The sequence below is a fragment of the Octodon degus genome, unplaced genomic scaffold (assembly GCF_000260255.1).
Source record: "Octodon degus isolate 3935 unplaced genomic scaffold, OctDeg1.0 scaffold00005, whole genome shotgun sequence".
NCBI classification, from domain to species: Eukaryota; Metazoa; Chordata; class Mammalia; order Rodentia; family Octodontidae; genus Octodon; species Octodon degus.
The window spans coordinates 300,616-318,348 of record NW_004524581.1 but is presented as its reverse complement, the minus strand read 5'-3'; the positions used below and the strand labels follow the sequence as shown (position 1 = coordinate 318,348).

The window sequence follows — 17,733 nt, the reverse complement described above, 5'->3', positions numbered from 1 at the left end:
ATGAGAAACTACTTTGGCAATAACAACACACAATGTACTAACCATTGTTACTCTCCTAAAATCTTGTTTTGAGATTTTGTGCCGCTGTTTTTATTTTTTTTTCTTTCTTTAAAATAAAAATAACTGATGTCAAAAAAGAAATGTAAAAAAAAAAATAAAAAATAAAAAATAAAAAATAAACCACATGGCCCCATGACAGGCACACGGTCAACAGTGTCTGAGAAATGTAAACCTTGTGGCAATTTTGTGACATTCTTGTAACATTCCTGAAAATTAGGCAATGAGGTAGTGTGGTTACTATAAAAACTTAAAAAATCATATAACCTGAAAGCAAAGTTCAGGCTGGTACTGATGACTTTGGGAGTCCTGACCTAAAGTTAGGGCATTGGTCAGTCATGAGCTCCCAAGAAAAGCTTCCTTGTTCCTTCACATATGGTCTCTTTTGTGGGGGCTTATTTTTGCTCACTGTCATGTGCTGCTACACTATGTGGTTCAGGCTAGTGCGGAACTCACTATGCAGCACAGGTTGGTCTTGAACTCACAGAGTCTTCTTGCCTCAGTCTCCAGATTGCTGGGATTATAGACATATACCACAATGCCCAGTCAGCTATCTGGCTTAAATGATTAATTGTGACTAAAACTTAGCCCCAGAAACTCCATGAAATTAAAAAAAAAATTTTTTTTAAAGACAATATCATTCAGTGAACTTCCTGGAAGAATGAATCAACTTCTTCATTAGACTTCTTCTCCCCAAAAACATTTAATAATCAATAGGCACAATATTAAACAAATGAGGTTCATACTGCTAGCCAAAGAGAAAACAGATTTACCCAAAATAACTTCTATCCCTGCTCCTATCAAGTGCAAATGACAGTTGCTCAGTTATCTAAGAGCACATAGTGAGTAACCTGTTTAAATTATCTTTAACTACAGGTACAAAAAGAGTATGGAAACTATCAGCACCATAAACAATGGGTCATTCAACACATTCTCTGAAACATACAGCTGTTCTCAAATGGTACCATTTTTCATTCACCAAATATTCTTAGAAATAAAGATGTATTACAGAAAGCTACCCACCAGACTAAGACAAGAGATCACAAGTTAGAGGACAGTCTGAACAACTTAGTGGAACTCTATCAAAACAAAAACCTGAACAGGACTGAGGATATAATTCAATTCAATGCTCCCTGTTTAATGCTCAGTGCTATGAACAAAAAATACATTAATTAATTTTTAAAAAATCATTCCTGCCATGGGAACCCTCGGGATTAGAACATATAAGATTATTTAATCTGCCTTAATCCACTTAAATTCTGGGTGAGACAGTCTTCCAAACATCTGCTAGGATAAAAGTGACAAGTCTCATGTACACAACCAGTTTTGACAGCATTAAAAAGCTGTTTAAGACTATGTTTGAAAAGCCTTTTCTAAAATAGTCACAAACTTGTCCTGAAGCTTCAGGGTGGGCTGTTTCAACTCAACTACACTAAGCCTCCAAATGTCTGGCTCTGAAAGGTCAAAATCACTCACCAGAAAATAAACATGATTCAGTCAAATATGTCCATTTGTCTGAAGCAAACTGCTAATGCTAAGAAATGATCCCAGCCTTAGGCTCAGAGATAGAGGCTGAGTACAGTCAAATGTCAACTCAGTTTTCATTTGAAAAGGTCTTTGTCCTCTCTGGGCCTTGGGAGAGTGGGTTAAATCTGTAAAATAAAGTTGGTGAGATGTTGTAGCTCATCTGTGAAACTGAATTAAAATGATTTGCATTTATAATATATTTCAAATTAGGAGAGTTGGTTTAGTTACTGCTGATTCTAAAGTTACTTTAGGAGGCAATATAGTACAGTGTTGAGACTAGCTTTTAAATTAAGAAATGTTAAGTATAACACCTACAGGAAAAATTAAAACTATAAGAAGGCATTTGTAGATGACACAGTGAATGCCTTACTGGCATGTAGAAGTGGGGTCCAGGGAAGTAAATATCCTGCAGTGTGTGAGACAGGATCACATAGGGCCTGCTTTAAATGACATCAGTGAACCTGAATAATCTGGGCTTTGGACCCTATGGCTTCTCAATTGCTGTGTAACCTTTAATGATCTGTGATTAGGTCAGTTAATTCTGAGCTTCAAGTTCCTCAAAGGAAAAATGGGGAAAAAAATTATAGAACTCAAAGAAGTGTTGCAGAAACTAACATATAAGGATACAGTGGGACTTTGGACCAAATCCTGCCTGCAACCTAACAAGGATGGGCACTTATTTTCAGCCGCACTTTTCCAGTTTCCAGATGCCTTTATCAGGCAAGAAAATTTCAAGCAATTTGGTGCACAGTGCAGAATGCAAGTTAGCTAATATTACTATCTGCACAGGCCTGTTACGGGAGCTCTGAACTACGTGACCCACCCCACCTGATGCTGAGGGTTCCCTGGCCTCTATACTGAACCAAAAGGACCCAAGAACCACGCATTGTCCTCCCAGCTTACAACACCCTTGCTCCTAATTTCCGCATAGCATAGGGCAGTAAAGGTGATACAAACATATTGATCTGACTGAAGAAAAGACTAAGCTAAAAGAGCTTTGCTTTAGGACTGAACTGATACCCAACTACAGAGACTGGAAGAGAGAGAGCCCTGGGAGATAGCCGTGGAGCAGGGGATCGCTAAGCAGGAGTCTCCTGGGATCCTCTGGGAGGCCGGGGCTCAGGCCAGGAGGGTCATGGTGCCTTTTCTGCTGCTGAAGGCCAGATCTGGAGGCCGTAATGGTCAGAGGAAGGTCACTTGAAGAGAGTGAAACTTAGTCTAAGGGTAGGTATGAGTCTATCACTGCTGCCTACAGTCAGCAGAAATTAGTGGTCTGAATTACCATAGGTCAAGAAAAGAGTGGCTTAATTGTCTTACTAAAACCATAGTATAGTTACTAGTGTTTGTCAATATCCAGGTGCCAGTTGATGCTACTGTTGTCACTGAAGTTACTACTGTAACCAAAGTAACACAACAGTGATTAATAAACAGCAAGCGTAGCTATAAAGAACAAGATGCAAAACATGAATGTCCACCATACAAAGAGTAGGAGTCCATAAAAAAAAGTTCCAAACAGAAACCCAGGAGAAGAAAAACATGGCTGAAAGCATGGGTAGCAGAAAAACCAACGTGCAAAAAACAGTGTCAGACCTAGAGGACAGGACTCTCACTTAATGAGAGTCACCTTAAAAACAACAAAGGGACACTAAAAATGATCCATCATGTACAAGATGACTCAAAGAGAATTGAGACTAATTGGAATTAATGAATAATCAAAAAGGACAGTGCAAAGGGCATTTAAAAAAAACATGTTTACACAAGTAATATCAGAAAACTTTCCAGATATGGAAAAAGAATTTAATGTATATATAAGTGACACATACAGAATCCCAAATAGCAGCAATTGTAAAAACTAATCCACTCAATGCCACATAGTAATTAAAATATCAGAAATACAAACAAAAACTGAGCTTCAAAGCTGCTAGAAAAAAAATCAATTAATCTAAAAAGGAAAATTCATCAGAACCAAACACCACACAAAGCTTAATAGCAAGAAGAGTATGGATGAAGTGCTTCAAGCTCTAAAAGAAAACAACTTCCAACTCAGACTACCATATCTTAAAAAATTAACCTTCAGGGAGATAGCCCAGTAGAATAAGCACTTGCCTGGCAGGCACAAGGGCCTGAGTTCAATCCCTGGTTCCGCCAATAAATAAATAAATAAATAAATAAATAAATAACTTTCAAACTTGATCGAGAAATAAGATATTTCCCTAATTTTTTTTTAAAAAACTAAATAAGTTCATGTCCATCAAATCAAAAAATTCTCCAGGATATCCTAGGAGAAAATGAAGCTAACAATGTCAAAAGGCCCAATAAAATGAATACAAAAGCTAGGACTAGCAATTAAGCAGAAGGGAAACAAACCAAAACAACAACAGGAAATTACTATGGTGACAGGTATAAGTCAGTATGTATCAACTATAACTATCAATGTAAATGGACTCAACTTCCCAATCAAAAGACACAGATTGGTATAGTGCATCAAGAAACGAAATACAACAGTGTGCTATATATAAGAAACACATTTAACACAAATTAAATTTATAGACTAAAAATTAAAGGATGAAAAGCCATGTTTCATGCAAAGGAAACCCCCAAAAAGGGAGGAATAAGCATCCTATTCCGACAAAATGGATTTCAAACCAAAGTTGATCAAAAGAGGCAAGGAAAGATATTACATATAGGTTAGTGAAACTATTCAACAGAAAGGGATAACAGTTATAAATATACATGCACCAAACCATGGCACTCCTGACGTCTTCATAAACAAATTCTGATGTATATAAAAGATCAGATAGGGCTGGGGAGATAGCTCAGTAGAATAAACACTTGCCTGGCAAGCCCAAGGGTCTGAGTTCAATCCCCGGTTCCGCAAAAAAAAAAAAAAAAAAATTAAAAAAAAAAGATCAGATAAACAACAATATAATTACAGTGTAGTATCTCAATACCTTACTATCAAAAATAGATTAAACAAATCAACAAAGAAATACTAAAGTTGAAGCAAATGTTCAAAACAACAACAAAGGGATATAACACGTACACAGAGTGTTGGAGTGTTCCACCCAACAACAGAACATACTGTTAGCCTTGTCAGACTCACATGGTAACTTCTCCAAAATAGATCACATTCTAGCTAATAAACATGCTTAAGGGGCTGGGAAGATGGCTCAGTGGAATAAACCCTTGCCTGGCAAGTGCAAGGGCCTGAGTTCAATCCCCAGTTCCGGAAAAAAAAAAAAAAAAGCTTAAATAAATACAAAAGAACCAAAATTTTATCATGCATAGCATTGAATTGTAGTGCCATGAAACTGAAAATAACAAAAGAAAATAGAAATTAAACAACACACTCTTGAATAATCAGTGGGCTATAAATGAAATTAAGAAAGAAAACAGTTCCTAGAATTAAATGATAATGCCAGCACAACATAGCAGAACTTATAGGATATAAAAAGCAGTCCTATGAGGGAAGTTTATAGCAGGGAATGCCCACATCAGACAAGTATGCCCACAAAACAAGATCGAATAAATAATCTAATGATGCATCTCAGGGTCATGGAAAAGCAAAAACAACCAAAATTCAGAGCTTGTACAAGGAAGTAAATTATAAAGATCAGAGCAGAAATTAATGAATGGAGACTAAGAAAACAATACAAAGAATAACTGAAGAGTTGGGGGTTTTTTAAAGACTAAAACAGACAAACTTTCAGCCTGTCTGACCAATGAAGAAGGAAAGAAAAGACGCAAAGTAAAGCACTTAGAAATAAAAAAAGTGAAATAACAACAGACAGTGCCAAATTCCAGCAGAAACAACTTCACAAACATATATGCTGAACAATAGGATAATGCAGAAATGGAGATTCTTAGATACATATGAATTACCAAGAGATCCAACACCAATACTCCTCAAACTTTTTAATGAAATTGAGAAGTCAGGAGTATTTCTAAAACCATTCTTCCAAGCTAACATTACCCTAATCACAAATCCAGAAAAAAATTCAACTTAAAAAAGAGAGAGAGAGAGAGAACTATAGGCAGTTTCTCTAATGAACACAGATGTAAACATGGTTAACAAGATGCTGGCAAACATGATGCAACAGATCACCAAGAATCTCACACACCATGACCAAGTAGTATTCATTCCAGATAGGCATGAATGGTTGATCATTGCAAATAAATAATGTAATTTACCATAAAAACAGAAGCAACAAAAGTTACACAATGAGCAGGGTGTGACAGCACACACCTAGAATCCTGACACTTGGGAGGTGAGGCAAGGGGATTGACCATCTTGCAAGTCTGAGGCCAGCTTGGGCTGCAAAGTGAGTTCAAGGCCAATCTGAAATGCACAGTGGGACCCTGTCTCAAAAAAAGAAAAAAAAAAAAAAACAGAAAAGAAAAAAGAAAAACCATAATCAGCTGAATGGATTCAAAAAAAGCCTTTGATAATATCCAACATCCATTCATGACCAAAAAGCAACAACAATGAAACACTAAAATCAGAAGGCATAGCAGTTACTGCCAACATCATATTAAATGGGGAAAAAAGCCTCCCCTCTAAAATCAGTAAGTCTGTTACCACTGCTTCCATTCAGCCAGTCCTCAAAACATTAGCTATGATCATCAGACAACAGCAATAAATCAAAGGGATACATATAGGAAAGGACAAAGCCAAAATATCATTATGTACAGATGGCCTAGTCATTTACTTACAAGACCCAAAAACTCTGTCAAATGACTCCTAGAATTGATAATTAAATTCTGTAGTATGATAGGACACAAAATAAACACACAAAAATCATTAGCATTCCTATACACTAATAATGATCTCACTGAAAAAGAAATTAGGAAAACAATACTATTCACAATAACATCAAAAAATTTAAATACTTAGGTATTAATCTAGCCGAAGTGAATAACCTGTATAATGAAAATTACATTGCTCTGAAAAAGGAAAATGAGGAGGACGTTAGAAAATGAAAAGATATCCCATTTCTCAATAGACAAAACCAACATAATCAAAATGGTTGTACTTCCAAAACTGACTTACAGATTCAATACAATCCCAAGAAAAATACCAATGTCATTTCTCACCAAGCTAGAGGAAACAATCCTAAAATGTATATGGAATCAAAAGAGATCCTGAATAGAAAAGGCAAAGCAGGTGGCATCCCCATCCCAAACTTGAAGACAGCCTATAAGCTGCAATGATTAGCACAGTGCTGGCACAAACGGAAGCACGTGGCTCAATGGAAGAGCATGGAAATAGCAGAAACAGCGCCAGGCACATACAGCTACTTGATCACTGACAAAGAAGCAAAAAGCATACACAGCAGGAAAAACAGCCTCTTTAATAAATGATGCTAAGAAAATAGGACAGCCTCATGCAGTAGGTTGAGTCTAGACTCATGTATCTCACTCAGTACTAAACTAAAACCAAAATGATCAAAGACCTAAGTGTTAAAACAAATATTTAATCTTCTGGAAGATAAGTTCAATGCTAGAAAATACAGGCATAGGTAAAGACTTGCTGAACAAACCCCAATGACACAAGGGATCATATCAAGTCAAAAAGCTTCTGCACAATGAAGGAAACAACCAACAGAGTAAAATGACAATCCACAGAATGGGAAAAATGTTTTACTGCTATTCCATAAAGGATTAACATCAAGTATAAAGAACTTTAAAAAATTATACTCCTAAAATAAGAGATACAATCAAAAATGGGCCACCAAAATGAAATGGCCAATAATAGATGAAAACGTTGTTCATTAGCACTGACCATCACAGAAATGCAAATTAAAACTATACTGAGATACCATCTTACCCCAGAAAAAATAGCTACCATCAAAAATATCTAAAAATAACAAATGCTGGTGAGGCTGTGGGGAACAAGGAACTCTTCTACACTGTTGGTGGAAAGATGAACTAGTACAACCACTAGGAAAATTAGTGTGGAGACTCCTCAAAAAAAATAAAACAGAAATTCCATTTGACCCTGCCAGCGCCTTATGATTATCTTCCAAAAGGACTTAAAATCATCACATTATAGGGGCATATGCATACCCAAGCTTGTATCAGTAGGATTTATAATAGCTACATCTTATAAACAGTGTATATGTCTCATCAATACATAAATGGAGAAAATGTGGTAATTATACATAATGGAACTATCCTGCCATCTAGAAAGAACAATTTGAGGTATTCACAAGGAAAAGTTCAAACATTTCCAAAATTGTACAGCTTCAAATATATATGCTAATTTTTTTCGTGTAAACACTAGTTTATCTTAACTCATTGAAAAGAAAGTTTTGTATTTTAAGAAATTATTGGTCTGTTTGTCTCTTGTACTCTGAGTAACTACTTTGAAAATAATGACACACGGTATATTAATTTTTGTTAGTCTTATTTTTTGTAATGGAATTTTGATTTTTTCATAAAATTTAAAAATAATAATGAATGTTCTCCCGTGTCATTTCCAAACCATATTTGGAGCACAGATACCTCTTTCAAAAGCTTAGTAACTACCCTCATCTGAAATAAACTGAAAACCATTTGTAAACAGGAGTGGAATTTATTCATTAGTGATATTAACTGAGATTTTAACAGTTTCAAAATCAATCTGGAAGCTGATATTTAAAAAAACACACTACAGCAACTTATGAATAAGTTCCATTCTGAGAGAACACTCCTATGTCAGATTCTTTGGAATCCCATAAAGTGGGTCTCTCACAAACTCTTACACAGTACAGCTGTAAAGGTTTGCAACCTGAATGAAAGTAAATTGGGGGCTTACTGTAATAGCATTAACTAATGAGGCACAGTATGCAATAGGATTCCAGGTGTGTCCCGCAATATAATTAATAGTCTAGAGGATTAAATAGCAAAGCCCTGGATCTAAACTGAATGTTAAGTGCTGAAACATCTATACCAAGAACAACCAAATCCGGTGCCAGTTTCTTTAACATCCTTACAGCCTCCCATTACAATGAAACTTTGAAAAGGTGGTGAAAACTGATGTTTGCAGAAACATACTGAAATTCATAAAAAATTTAAGGCCCCCCACTACCAGATCAGTCAACACAGAAACCTAGGGGAAAAATGATTCATGAAGAGGTGACACACATTACAGGTAATAAAGCAACACAATACAACAGCTACAACCAGCTACAGATGCTCTGAGGCTCATCCCTTCCCACTAACAGATACCTCGCCCTATTTAAAGGGCCATACAGTTCCTCAAGCAGTAAAGGTAGTGACCCCCACATCTTTCCTGGACACCTAACAGCTCCTGAATTTCAGTGGTGGCTCTGGGATCTAAATCCAGACTGTGATGTGTCGGGGTGGGGAGGATGCTGAGTAAATTATACCTCCCTGAAATAACGCTTAGTTGAAATACCTTCATTTTAGGGGAAAAAATATTAAACAGAATGTGATGTATTTAATAAGCACTTTTCCACAAACATAAACAGGATAGAAAACTTGTTAATCTAACATCTATTAGATCATTAACATCCTAACATTAGGTCACTTATTCAATAGATAGTCAAATCTAGCTCCACAAAACCCAGTGCAATAAGTTGTTCAAGATTTTTAAATACAAACATTTTTGAGAAAGAAATACATTCTAAGATGTTCTGGGGCAGAATAAAATGATGAATATAAGAATATCCCTCTCAATATTGTGTATAAAAGCTTTAAGGTCAAAATAGAGGCTGGTTTTAAGAAAATTCTGTTCATTTCACACATTAATTTGTGCTGCTATGAAAATAAATGATAGAGATTTCTATGGGCTGATGATAAAATTATCTCCAATAAGAACTATAAAAGGAAAAGAGCAAAGTTTGAGATAGTATGTATATTATACACAAACCATGTTTATACCTGCACAAGACATCTATGGAAAAATACATGAGAAAACTGAAACTTCCTCTAGGGAACAGAGGAAAGAAGTAGGTAAAAGGGAGGTTTTTCACTTTATATATCCTACATTGCTTAGGGAACTTAAAGGCTATATATCTTTTTTTAAAAATTTAAAAACAACACTTTCCCTTTAATACAAGAGCAGGCATTCCCACCTTCACTGCTGAGTCTAATGTACAACCTGATAAGCACAACCCAGGCACACACTGCAGATGCTTGCTTCTCTGCAACCACCTTGCTGAAATTTAAGTAAATCAGGAAAATGCTTGGCAGTGAGCTTGTGGGAATCAGGCCTACAAAACATCTAAAAGGTCATTTGTGTAATCAAGTGCACATGCTTCTTTAATGGCTCTACATGTCTTGTTGCCTTTAAGGTTAAGCAGGCTGCAGCGTCAAACACAGTATCTTCTATAAAGCAAACATCACAAAAAGTACTCTGTAGGTTGACAGCTACTCTTATACCCTAGCCAGACATCTAGCAGCCTTGCTGAATCTGTCCACGTCAGTAAATTTCAATATACAGCTTATGTACTACACAGAACCACACTGTGGCCTCTCACACCACCTTTCCACTGTGGCCATTACTCTGCCTCTACTACATGAGACACCACCGGGAAAAGCAACAAACAAACGCTCCCAGTGGATTATTCCTCAACTCAGTGCAGTCCAGGTATAGTGCAGAGAAGCTGTTATACCTCAAGAAGAAACAGAAATGGCCAGAGCTACCCAAACGCTTCTCCACTGCAGGTTAAAGACAACTTCAAGGCCTCTCTATTCCTCATTCCAGGCAATCATCTGGTTGTGGGATAATATAAATAGCTCCTCCCTGAGCCTGGCTACAAACCCAAATCCATTTAGCATGAACTGTGTTAACTGGGGCAAAGAGCACAGCCTCTCTGATCCTGGAGAGGGAGGAGTGTCCGAATTTGCAAAATGGTGTCTATAACGTCAATGACTCATATCTCACAGACCTGCAGTGAGGATGAGCTTTCGGTTTGCCCCCCCCCCCCCGCATGTCAACTGGTATCATCATCATCTTTAGGCCTGAACTTGTAGCTGCTTCCTTTCTAATCTCTCAACTCCACTCGAGAGCAAATGTGACCTTGAAGGGACAAGGGTAAAATAAGTCCACTTACCCACCCTACAAACAATGAAAATGGAAACCAACTTCCCACTGTCATTAGAATGCGGTCTGGAATCCTCCATGTAAAACCTCCCCAAATCTCATTTTAAGTACCATTAACTAGAGGAGCTTTGACTCCACTCACACCTCTTACCTCAAATTAAGGTAGTCTCTGGCCAGATGTCCTGACTCCTTTATCACACTTTTCCACTTACCAACAGACATAGCAAGCTAAGTATGCTCTCCACTAGAGTGTGAACTCCACTCATGAATGCACTGTTGCACAATCCAAGTATTTACAGACTACAAGACATACATACAAACGCATCTTTTCAATGATTATAAACTATACACCCCTGAGAGTATTAATGCTCAAGGACAAGTGTAATCTTCACAATTGTAGCCTGTTGAACTTTGCCATATGGTGCTAAATGGAACCAGTAAGGTTCTGAAGATTAGCCAAGAGAGGACGGATCAAATTCTACACCCTTCTGTGAGCCAGTTCAAATGAGATGATTCATTTCATCTACCACCCCACTCTGTGCTTGACTGAAGTTCAGTACTTCTAGCTACTGGCTTTACTCTGGAAATACCTGTTAATATATCCTAATGTGAGCCCAAGTAATTTTTGGGTTTTCCCTTTCCTCTCTGGTTGAGAAAGCTGCTGCTAAAAACACTCAGAGTGAAAATATGGTAACATCACTCTCCAAAGAAAGTCAGTTTCTGAGAAAAGCCCACTCATTTTGAATTGGACAAGGTGAAGAGAATGCAGACTTCTAGCAAGTCAAAGATTAGAGGTATAAAACCCAAGATCTCAAGGACTTTCCACTACCCTCACTTCTTTTCAAATGACTAGATCTGGATATACTGGGATAACTCAACTATGCCATGAAGTAGAGTATCTTTCATTCTCTAGGAGAGTTTATGGCCAATCCAATTTTTTATTTTTTTTCTTTTTAAAACCTATTTTGTTTCATTTTGTTTTGTAACAAATTATCACTACATAGTTTAGGCTGATCATGAATTTACTATGTAGTCCAGGCTGACATTAAATCTACAGCAATCCTCTTGCCTTAGCCTCCCAAATGCTGGGATTGCTGGGATTATAAATGTGCAAGACTAGGCATAAAATTATACTTTTTTTTTTGAGTCTGAAAAAGTAGTAACAAGAATTTGTCATGTATTTTAAATTTTACTTAATCTACCTGTAAAGTAAAAGGATAGAATATATGAGACAAGACTGTTCTTCCTTTTTCTCTTGCTGAATTTAAAAGCTAATGCCGAATGGCTACCTTCAAAACATACAGTTTGGGCTGCATTCACATAGTGCACTAAACAGAAAAGCTTGATTTGTTCAACACTCTCCAGTATCTTCCCACTGAAGGCTGTATGTGGCTTCTTGCTGAAATGTACAAGTGGTGCGGGAAAGTCTTACAAACTGTTTAACTCAAATTTCTACCAAGTAACTATTTTAATTCTATGTCTAGAAATTCACTAAAAATTTATAATAAAGTATAAAATACTTAGAAAGTTGAAGCAAGTTTATGAAGATTTCACATATAAATAAATCAAGAAAATAGAAACACATTTTAAAATAAAACTAGATCAAAAGGATGTTAATTTGTCATCAAAACACTTCAAGACATTTTACCTGTGTGTAGAAGGGATTTTTACATCTGAGATTTTTCTGAGCCCTCTACATTTACTAACATTTTTAATCACATAAAGTGTTTGATCTGAGTTCCATTAATATTATTGCAGTGCTTCTTAGAATTTTGATACATGGTTCAATTCACTGGGATACCCTGATAATGGCCTTAATTTGGGCTTATATTGGGTTTAATCAGGAAAGTACTTCAGTAATTGTTCTCTTTAATTTACTTTCTAATTCCCATAATTGAGGTATATGGATATATAATTTTAAATCTTTCTATGGTGGTTCAAGATTGAATAGGGACCAGTAGGGGAAGGTGGTGCACTCCTGTAATGCCACCATTTGGGATGCTGAGGCAAAAGGATTACAAGTTTAAGGCCAGCCTAGGCAAATTAGTGAGACCTTGTTTCAAAATAAAAAAAGTTTGGGATGTAGATGAGTGGTTAGAGCACCCCTGGGTTTGACTTCCAGTACCCTTCCACTCAGATTTAGTGAGGAATTGTGGTTGGTTTTCCAAAGAATACTTTTCCCAGTCCAAAGAAGGCTGAGGGTCCCAATATGAACACCATCATGGATCTCTGTAACTATGGAGTGAGTCAGAAGGAATTGGGTTGAGATACTATGAATGACAAAATATGCCCCAGAGACTGTGCTCCCAAAATTAACTTCACCACCCTAAAAACAAAACAACAACAAAATATGCACATTTTCCCTAAAACTATGTTTTAAGTAGTTGGCATTGCATTCTTTCTCCTCCACCCTTTGAATTTTCACTATGAGTTGACCACCAAGAAGAAACAACAAAGAAGTCAGTTAACAGAATATATTATCAGTCTTTTCTTCTCCTTCCTTCACAGTTTGGTTTCGCTTTGAGCTGAACCGCACCTCCCAGAGGCAGCCTGAGTATCCCTTCTGCTTAGAGTAACTCCGTTTAGCCTAGGACTGCTGTTCGGATTCAAAGTTATATAACATTCAAAGTCTCTGAATCTCAAAACTACGACTTCTGATAAGAAACCACAGCACACAGCTTTGGTTGAAGACCCTGAACTGGATACCAGGTCTTCTGAAACCCATTGCAGTTCTTGCCCCTACAGATTTTCAGCTGCTGACCTGCATCCCAAGGCGTGGCTCAGGCTGCCAGGATGACAAGATCCATGAAACCTGGCAATTTCTCAGAGCGGCTACACTGACAGAAGTGCCTTGGCTCTCTGTGCTCCCTGCTTCGCAAGTCCTAGTTTCATTGATGTCTCCTCAGTGTCCTCTACAGCTGCTTTTCTCTTCCAAGCATACGATCCAGCAAAGGAACACAAACTTCACTTGGCCATCTTGTCATTTCAATCTCCTCTGAACTGAAACAGTTCTTAAGCTATTTTTTTTATGTTATGTATACTTCGGAAGGATGCATCCATTCTAGTACATATTTTACAGGATATTCTTCAATTTAGGTGTTATTGATAGCGTAGTTTCTTGCCTCACAATTAGCTTTAGGTAGGTGACTCATTCTTAGCTGGGGCACAATGTAAGACCACGGAACCTAGAGGCACAAGGTGCCTTCTGTCCTTTACAGGTAATGCCAACTTTAGTCCTTTGGTTGAGGTGTTTCTGATATTCCCATTGAAATGTTATTTTTTTTCTTTTGTGATAACCATGACTATCACATTTGAGGGGAGAATAATGCCTCACCTTGATTTCAAAAACTGATTATGTTTGTTTGGTAATTATTTGTTGATAATCTGTTACTTGCCAACTACAAAGGTGGCACTGGAGATACTGCAGTGAAAAAAAGACAAAATACCTGTTCTGGGGTAGTTTAAATTTCAGTAGAAAAGCAGGCAATGGACAAATAAATGAGTAAAGCATACAGTGTACTCTGGTGACAAATGCTTCCAAGAAAATATTGCAGGAGCAGGTGGCACAGGAAGCAGCAAAGAGGAAAAAGGTGATGAGCCACTGCTGTTGTGTCCACTATTCAAAAACTATACAAAGAGATCTCCCTGAGATGGGGGAGTACAGTTCAGTGGTCTGGTGCTCATCTAGCACACATGGTAAAGCCCAGGCTTTGACAGGGGAGCTGAGGAGGAAGATGGAGAGGTGGGAGAGGGAGCCAGAGGCAGAGACACAGTACCTGAGCCTAGGGATCCTGCTGCACTCACACCCTCTCACCACCTCAAGGATATCTGCAATGCCTCCCATAGGGGGTCCTCCAAGGCTGAAGGACGGAGAGCAGTGCAAAGAATGATGGGTTCAGGCCTTTATTACTCTAAAAATAAAAAGGGGTTCACAATTATCTGAAAATTAAAAGGGAAATTATACTTTCAATTTTATACATTTTGCAAAATTTTTTCAAAACTTTGTATTATGTACAAAAATGCCCTGTTATGTTTCTTAATTATGCAGGGAATTGAAATAGTTTTGACTTTTCCTTCTTTTCTGAGATCATCAGGGAAACCAATTTGCAGAGATAATGCTATACGATTCATACCCTGACTGGGAAAAGTTAGCAGGAAATTCCTGAGCTAAAACAGTTTGTAGATAAGCATCATGAACAGAGATAAGACACAACATGCCCACTGCCGAATTCTACCTCCATTATTCTCCTGAGTCACACTGTCATTCAACCTAACAAGCGTTTCTGAGTTCTTACAAAGTGCTCTGTCTTGTGTGTGTTTGGTGCAGCAGAAGTTTCCAAAAAGTGTGATAGAAGCCTCACTTTTAAAGAGGTTAGAAAATGTGGTGCACTGTTAAAATACATGCTCTCATTAAAACCCTCAGGGGGAAAAAAAAAAAAAAAAAAAGCTTAAGAATACTTTCTGGATAATTGGACATAATTACACAAACTACTGCAGTTTTAAGTATGGGTATTTAGCAAAATTACCCATCTTGCTCCACAGTTTTGTGTGTGTGTATGTGTGTGTAAGTGTGAGTTCTGGAGGGAAGGGAGGAGTTCATATTTTTCTCTTTGTTTCTTAGAGGGCCCACAAGCCTCTGACCCAAACAGCTATACCTGTCTGTAGCAGTGACTAATCCAAGCCACTTAACCTAGGTGGTAATTCTCACTACTATCAGTACAAAAAAATGACTTGAATTTCCACCTTCGGCCTCTACACACACACACACACACACACACACACACACACACACACACACAATGGGGGGAAAAGGAAATGGAGGAAAAGTACAAGAGGAAAAGAAGTAAGTGAGAAAGATGCAGGCCTGGGCTCACTCCAAGGTGAGGCCCGCACAGCATCAAGGGAAGCGCTGCCCCCTCTACAGGAGGAAAATCAAAGGAAGGCCGTTCACAGAGCAACAGTAGCTGCTCACAATCCACCTTTTCTCTATCAGTTGTTCTTAAATTTGCCAAGAATTTGGGAGTGCTGCATGTAAAACTGCAGATACAAGATTTTGCCCCAGGACTATTTGGGGTGGGGGATAGAATACTTTTCCTTTCAGTTTCCAGACCTCCCAACTTATTTAGGTAGATGATCTTAAGATCTCATAACCTTTTTCTGAAAATATAAATCAACTTTTCAATTTGAAAAGTCCCTAAAAGTGGATTGATGTATTACTGGGCAGAGAATAAATTTGGCACTCAAGTAAAAGTCTTAGCACTAATCAATTTCTCCCATATAATGCAAACAAGACTACAGTTATACTCAACCTAAAATGCAGTCAAGAAACATATCATTGGAAAACCAGAACCAAATAGTAAAAAAAAAAAAAAAAAAAAAAAAAAAAAAAAAAAAAAAAAAAGCCACAGATTTTCTTTAAATCTTTAAATCTCTACAGAATCAGAGAACAACTGACCTAATTCCACCTAGCATGCAGAATACACCTTACTGAACATGAGAATCCTATATTCCACGAAGATGGGAGCCCCATCTGTAGCATCTATAGAAACCCCAGCCTTGGAAGCACCACTGTACAAGTTCCCCTTCCTTTGTCCCATTGAGGAAATACTTGGTACTGCCTGTGCCACAAGGGGAAGTGAACTTGCAGGGTAGTATGGAAACGACAAAATGCGGTTTTTCCAGAATAGCTGATTAAGGACAGACACACCGTCATAAATGCAGCACAGTGAGATGCTCCTTCCTGGTCCTCAGCTCTCAGCCAAGAACAGAACAGCTCTGCAGCCCTGACTTGAACCCCTAAAGGTGGGGGACATCACCCACACAGACACTGCTTTCACAGTCATACCCCTACACCAGGATGGTGCACTGAGGCCTCAGACATCTGGCTAAACATGTTCACTGTGTTGCCACAGGTTTTCAGCAGCACAGGTAATCAGGACTAGAGAGGTTTCACCAAGGGAAGACAGAAGGCCCAGTTGGTGGAGTCACCCACTCACACAGGTCACCTTGGAACTACAAACTGTCCCTTGGGGAACCCAGGCTCACCTCAGACCTGCTCTTAGAGGAGCGAGACTCGAAATAAGCTGGGCTACATAAGCTGTATTTCCTATCTGCTCATGGTGAAACACGATCAAATATAATAAACTACATCTGAAATTCATCATGCAGGGGATCCGCAGGACAGGCTCACAATCCCAAGGTGTGTCACATGCCATCTACCCAGCAAAGTTCCCAAGCCCCTCCCAGGTCTGATTCAGCAAGTCCAAGTGATGCCTGGGAATCTTTTTGACAGAGCAGAGCAGGGTCTCAAGCTGAGACAAGTCAGGAAGCAGCGATCTGGGCAATTATTCTGTGCTCTATTACATGCAGCATAGCATCAATTAAGTGAGCTTATAAATGGTAACAATGAATATTTGTCTTCTTTTTGTCTGCCAAATAATACTGCCATTGTTATAATAAAGAAAGTGGTAACTTATGCAAGGTTATGCAAGCTAGTGACAGCCAGGTGATTCAGAGGCCTAACGCCAATAGCTGCACCTGTACACATTATATATCCAGCTTCCTTATAAGCAAGCCTGATTAAGAAATAATGACAACCAATTTATTCCCAGAAGTTAAAAAAAAAAAAAAAGCAAAACATTACCAGGCGTGGTAGTGCACACCTGTAATCCCAGCACTGGGGAGGCTGGAAACAGTCGGATCACTACGAGTCCGAGCTGCATAGTGAGACCCTGTACCAAATACTTAAAAATAGTAAAATATTTCCAAATTATTAGTCCTTTTAAATTACTAGCTGTATAGAGATCTCAAGATCAACAATACCTCTAACAAATTGTTCTCTCTTTTTCTTTTATTAAAACATGTTTGCAGTATATAATGATCATATTCACTGTAGGAAATTGGTACATGTACATATTTCAATTTTTTCCCTTTTCTTCACCCACTCCTCTTTATTTTTCTATGCCTAAAGGATCAAATCCAGAAGCAGTATACCCAGCCTTTTTTATTTCTTTATTTTAGACAGGATTTCTCTAAGAAGCCTAAATAGACTTCAAATTTGCTATACTTCTGCTTATCCTGTCCAAGGCTAACATTTCAGA

The 17,733-nt window shown here is 37.9% G+C and overlaps 1 protein-coding gene across 7 annotated transcripts in view; it reads right to left on the bottom strand.

Moving 5' to 3' along the window:
• Positions 1-17,733, bottom strand: part of Sgms1 (sphingomyelin synthase 1) — a 324,088-nt gene that overhangs the window by 174,755 nt on the left and 131,600 nt on the right. For 2 of the 7 annotated variants that reach the window (XM_004623941.2, XM_023723185.1), the window contains exon 1: positions 4,324-4,444. The exons of the other annotated variants lie outside the window; for them this stretch is intronic. The gene's annotated coding sequence lies outside the window, so the exon portion shown is untranslated. Of the gene's footprint in view, positions 1-4,323; positions 4,445-17,733 lie in introns of those variants that run through there. 7 annotated transcript variants of the gene reach the window in all.